The sequence below is a fragment of the Dromaius novaehollandiae genome, chromosome 11, assembly GCF_036370855.1.
Source record: "Dromaius novaehollandiae isolate bDroNov1 chromosome 11, bDroNov1.hap1, whole genome shotgun sequence".
NCBI classification, from domain to species: Eukaryota; Metazoa; Chordata; class Aves; order Casuariiformes; family Dromaiidae; genus Dromaius; species Dromaius novaehollandiae.
Window position 1 is genome coordinate 9,896,198 of NC_088108.1, and position 6,000 is coordinate 9,902,197.

Genomic DNA, 6,000 nt, shown 5'->3' on the forward strand with positions numbered 1-6,000 from the left:
AACATTTTAATTCTATTTCAAATATTGAGTGGATGAGGCTCTAAAGAATGTAATACAATAACCTGCTGCCAGGTTCAAGCCAGTAATAAGTTTTTACAGTTGCTAATAGCAACTTATGTGGCGAACATAAGTACAGCAATTTAGAGGGACACTGTGGTAATATGAATTTCTTCAAGTAGTTAAATACTAATGTCTTTCACCACAACATCAATGTCAGCTCTGCTCCCAGTCAGAAAGCGAAGGACAAATGAACTCACCATTTTTATTTGCTTTTTTTGAATGGAAGGTTTTCAGAAAACTGACAGTAGCTAGTCTAGTCTGTGATTTTTAGCTTGATTTATTTGAATTAGTGAAATCTTCAGTAAATACATCTCAGTGCACTTAAATGTTTCCCCTTGGAGATTAAACATCCATTTACTTTAACTCTGCCAGCGCTCACAGACTTTAATTGTGGTGCCTGACAGACTCCTTAAAGAAAGGAAAAGTGATGAAAGAGGGAGAGAAGGTCACTCGGGAAGAGCCGCTGCCGCCGCACTGCGCAGGAGCGCTGGCGAGTGCCCTTCAGCTGCGCATCCGAATGCCAGGCAAGCGCGTTCGCACCGCGCGAGGCAGGGCCGAAACGGTTATCCTATGGACTTTTTTTTTTTATCTTGATAGGAGAGAGTGTTTGCCTGCTGCTGAAGAACTTGCCTTCCTGCGTGGTTTTCCCAGCTCCTTGCTGCTCCTGTGTGCAAATAAGAATGGCTGCATTTATGGCACTCACTTTAATCTATTTTTGGGGCTGCTGGTTAATATGAAGAATGTTTAAAGCCAAACCCTGGATAGGAGTCCTGTGGATAGTGTGATCAGAACCGACCTGTCGGAAGAGCCTGCTGACTTGTCAATGTGCATCCTCAAGGTGAAATTGTACCTGTGTTGAAATCGATGGCAACGTTCTGATTCCACCCTTGGTTTTATTTGCCCTCTGCCACGGGTAACCACAGTATAGCGTGTGTTCCTAGAGAAGACCATGTGCCGTCATCTTGGCTTGAGACCTTTCTGCAAAGGCTGCGGACTTCTGCCTGCAGAAAGGGCTGGACTTGGCCGTGTCAAAATGAAAGCGTAAGGCCTGCGCCTGTCAAATCTTTTTTTTTTTTTTTCCTTTCTTTCTCTCGTATTCAAGCACAATGGAGCATTTTCATACTCTTGTTGGAAGGCATCATTCCCAGACCCTTGATCTCCCTCCTTCATCTTTGTCTGTAATCCCACTCTAGCTCTCCTGAAGTGTCCAGGTTCAAATGGTGCAGACAAATGCATGTGACCCTTCCCGACTTCCCTGTCCTTGCAAAAGTAATCTCACTGGGCAAACGTCTTTAACGACCCCAGAAATATTTGCCAGAGTTCACCTTCTTTAATTCTTTGTTTTCTGCCATTGCTGCTACTCTCATCCCAGGAGTCCAGACTTTACAATAACAGTGTCTGGGGACTTCCCTGATAATCTGAGCAGTGCAACTGAACAGGGTAAGACACATCAAGGATTCCTTTCAAGACACAGAAACAAGTTGCTTAAGAAACAACTCTTCCAGGCTGGAGGCTTCTGCAGTGCCCTCTGACTTGCTTTTGAGAAGCATGTTTACAGACTCTGGTTTCAAGGGGTGAGGAACAGGCCTTGCCGATTCAGTGTGCTAATGTAATCGTCCTTGAGATGTCGCTTGGCTGCAGTGTACTGAGAAGTGTCTTCTCATGTCCTTCTAGTGTTTCTAAACAAATCCAGGCTTAACTGGGAACATCATTGCCTTTATGCCGGTAAAGTTTCCGGAAACTTTAAAAAGGGAAAGGTATGGTCAGTATTTTGAAAGATATATATATTTTCTGCTGTAATTAGGGTAGAATATGGACATAGCATTATAGATTCAATTAAAAGCATGTCAATAAAAGGCAGTTGTGTGCTACATAAAAGATTCTTTTGTTGAAAACTGGCCTGAGTTACGACTGTTTTATACACATTAATTTGCTTTGTACATGCAGAATGGAGCTGATTGAACAGCACGATTGTCTGACAAGAGCTGAAAAGCAGCACTTGCTGTAGGTAATTTAAATTGAGCCCTATTATCATTTACGGATTTATTCTGTTTAGAATCAATAAGATGAAAAAGGGCCTGAAAGCTTTACGCTAATGCTAATCACTTTTGGTTCAGTAGCTCCTTGTGTTTAAGTTATGTATTTCTTTCCTATATTCACAGTCAGAGCTGCTTGGGAAGCGAAATATTTAAACTATGTTCCACTGAAGAGAATGCCCCCACCTCTTCTGCTTCACAGAGAATGCAGTACTGATAAATCTTTTGTTGTACCAGAAAGTTCCTTGAGAGAGGGAAGTGACACCAACCAAAAAGACAAAAGAGATGATCTGTGAAGAAGCTCAGTGCAATGAATGCCCTGGAAATCTTGCTTTAAAGCAGCGTTCATGGCGGCAGGAGATTCCAACCTAACCCTGGGACACAGAGTGAAGCCAGGCTCGGGGAGCTGAAGTCACTCCACCTTCTACTACAGCAGAAATTTTAACCTGAAAGATAAGTTATCCAGCAACAGTGTTGTCAATGGGTCTAAGACAGAAGAGAAAAGACAACAGGGAAGGCAGAACCTAGGTGACGTCAGTATAATGATGCTATCAAGGGGGAATACAATGGAAGGAATTTATATGTATCAAAAACGGTACGCTGTTGGTTAACAAGAACTGATTTATCAAAAGAAAAAAAATCACTGAACAGTATTATAGAGTCCCATAAGTCCTTGGTTGTGGTCTTCAGGGTACTGGGCAAAGGGCAGAGGTGTGCTGTGCTGAAAGGCTGTGTTTGGTGAACTGCAGAAGAGCTGGCAAGTCCTTATGAGGAAGGAACCTGACCGCAACATCCCTCTGAGCAAGGTGCTGGGCTGGAGCTCCCAATCCTCCAAACCTCTTTTGCTCCTTCTGAAGTTATGAGCCAGTGCCAAAAAAAGTCTTAAAGGGAAGATGAGGGAAAAATTGACCCCTGTTGCAGTCAAAAAGCCTACTTCACTATTAGCTAATTTTGTCATTTATTGACCATGCAGTAGTGGATGGACCGTATCTCCTCCAGAGGAGCCAGGAAGACTGGGAAGAGAAGTGTATTGAACTGGATCTCTGGAGTCTGATTCATAATGCTGCGACAGAGCCTACTGCTCTCTGAAATCAGTGACTTACGGCCCGGACCGGCAGAGCAGAGCCGGTACGGAAGGACTGCTGCTGCGGGAGGGGCCCTGCACGTCTTGGTTCTGCTGTTTCTGCTGCCTCAGCCCCTCCCCGCTCCGATGGGAAAGATCCCTTCTGGAGGCCGAGAAGGATCCCCGCGCGGTGCCTGCAGGCGACCCGTGTCGGGGATTGTGCCACCGTCGCGTGGAAGCGCGGGGTCCTGTTGGCGCTGTACGGGAGCAGGGCGAGCGAGGCTCCTCTCCCTACGGAGACCGCGCGCTGCAGAAGGACGAAACGTCTTGCCCGATGGGTGCGGAGCGGCAGGGGCTGAGTGGAGAATAGAACTAAAGTCTTTCAAGTCCCAGGCAAGTGTCCCAGCTGCAGCGCCCTGCTGCCTCTCCGTTCAGATGCAGGAGGGTTAGTTCTGGATGATTAAACAAGGAGTGTTATTAAGACTGTAGTGTGTCGTGTATGCCACGGTTAGAGATGATTGCCAAATCTTTGCTATTTCATCAACAAATTGGCTTTTCTTCCTCACACTCACTTTCCCCAGATATCCAGGACTACTTCAGAGGTTCAACTTTTTTTTTAAAGTGTTTTTTAAAATGTGTTAAACTTTACTTGTATTAAAATGGGCTGGAGCAGCAAATACAATTTCTTGCAGTAAATAGCTATAAAAACATCAAAGGTTTTGATAACTGTTAGCTGTATATTTTGTAATGCCTATTGTATTTCCATTTTGTTAGTTCTATTTAAAGAGCGGTATTATCATGCCCCATTTCCTGTTAGATAGTTCTATTTGTCTGCTCTACGGGAGGCAGGAGATCTTAGGTCCAAAAGAAATTATCTCTTAGTAAATTACTCCTAACTCCATTACTGAATACTAAGCACTCTCCCCTTACTGTGTGAGCAGCTTGAAGAGATAACGTTGCAATTTATTTATTTGTTTTGTCCTGTGTATATGGGTGACACACGGACTCATCTGAGCAGAGATGGTGATAACTGACAGGTACATTAGATCAGCCACCTATAGCAAAGTTTACTTTGATTATGTAGTAAGTGTCAAGATGTACAGTAGCTGATGTCAGTTTGATCTCATAGTATATAATGGCTTGTCTTTTTCATGGTTGATTGGACACTAATTTTTGTCTAATAAGTAAGCTATCAGTTCAGAGTGTTTTAGAGAGTAGCAGAGTTTTTCATCCTCCTGAAAGGGAAACCATTCGTGAAATTATTTTAAAATTTGTTTGGATTGCTTGTTGTATTCATTTTTCTCCTTCTAAAGTCCCTTGTTTACTCAAAGCATGCACTGAAGGTACAATATTTTCTAGGGACCTGCTGTGAATCTATTGCATTGCATAGGAGACTTTTCCATAGTAAAATAGTAGCAGAGGACAGAATATTTTTTTGTCTGTTCTTGATGTGTAGCTGCCAAACTGCAAAGTCTGTATGTAACACTTTTTAAACTTTGGAGAGGAGAAACAAAATGTTCTGCTATGCAAAACCCCTTCCTTTTCCCTTGTAAGTAAGGTAGGAAGGATATAAGACTGTAACATTTGTAGATGATATATTTTCCTATTGTTCTGCAGCTATGTTTTACGTAAAACTGTATTTACAAAAACAGCTTATTAAATACATTTTGCATGGCATAACATGAACTCTGATTAATAATAGAGTTGCAGAAAAGAAAAGAAAGCTAGAAAGCTAATGAGCTCTGGAGTGAAGAGTGATGTTCTGGGCCATCTACTATTGCTTAGTTTCCTGGCACAAAGGCAATTCCAGGAAAACAGGCATAGAGTGAACAGGAATTTCTGAATTTGGGGGAATGTCTCCCCCCCCCCCCCAAACTTTTTGGTACAAGAAGTATAGTAGTAACTAACACTATCTCTGAGCCCTGTCCTGTTAACAGTGATAGTGGGCTAGGGAAGATTGTTGTTTGGCATGCTTAGATCTTCTCTTGGGTTAGGCTTTCTTCACTGATAGACTGAGCTGTTTTAGTTCTAATTTAAGTGATCCGTGGCTCTTATTCAGCAGGATGCTGAGGCCTTTGCCTGGTGCACATGGAGCTAGAGTTATTTTCCTGGGTTTTTGTTTGTTTGTTTTTATTTTGAGGTTTCTTTCTTTATTTTTTCCAGCCTCGAAACATTTGTTGCTTTTAGATGATCATTATTAGTGTATAGGAACCATCCATTAAAGACACTGTTTTACTGGGGATGCCAAGGAGATTCAGGGTGAGCAGAGACCATCTAGTCAAATTCGGGGAGTGAATAACTAGTTTTGGAGTTGTAACAGTGGGGATTTTGGTGGTGTTTCTAGATTTGCTAAAATAATTAAAACTCCACTGGAGTTTTCTTGTTGAGTTAGTTATATTCCATGTAAGGAACTGTCTATCCAAATGTTGCTCCCTTTCGTTGTCAGGTATGTTATCCTCAGATATGCATGTCCAAGGCTCACAGGACTGCGATTTGCACAGACATCTGAATGGATTGCTCTATTTTTGTTTCTCAGTTTGATCCAAGTGTTCAGTTCTTCCACAAGCAAAGTCACTGAATGCTTCAGTGTTGGGGCTGTGACTAATTTCATTAATACGACTTTGTAATCCAAATGGTCAGGTAAGACAAAGTGTCAGGAACCTTAATAATGCCAAGGTGTGGTGTTAACTAAATCAACACGGTCCTTTACAAGGAAAAGATCATTCGTTAAAAATGACTGTTTCTTATAGCTGTGACAGATGGTAAACATTGAAAATCTGTGTTGAATTAAGAGATGAATCTTTGTATCATTTCTGTACAGGAGTAAGAGATTTCCTAAGA